Here is a 364-nt window from a genome sequence, read left to right on the forward strand (position 1 = left end):
TTGTCACTCTGGGCCTTCTAAAAAATGAGCTCTTTGTCTCTCTCCTCCCTCTTTCCTTTTCTTTTCTCTTTTGTCTCTATCTCTCCCTGTCTCTCTGTTTTTTGATGTAGGTGGGTCATCTGTCTATATGTTAATTTCATTGGTTAATAAAGAGACTGCCTTGACCTTTTGATAAGGCAGAAAATTAGGTGGGTGGAATAGACAGAACAGAATGCTGGGAAGAAGTGAAGTGAGGCAGACACCATGGAGCCAGCCACCAGGTCAGACATGCTGAATCTTTCCCGGTAAGCCACCACCTCATGGTGCTACACGGATTATTAGAAATGGGTTAAGCAAGATGTGAGAATTAGCCAATAAGAGGCTG

The sequence above is a fragment of the Microtus ochrogaster genome, unplaced genomic scaffold (genome assembly GCF_000317375.1).
Source record: "Microtus ochrogaster isolate Prairie Vole_2 unplaced genomic scaffold, MicOch1.0 UNK91, whole genome shotgun sequence".
NCBI lineage: Eukaryota > Metazoa > Chordata > Mammalia > Rodentia > Cricetidae > Microtus > Microtus ochrogaster.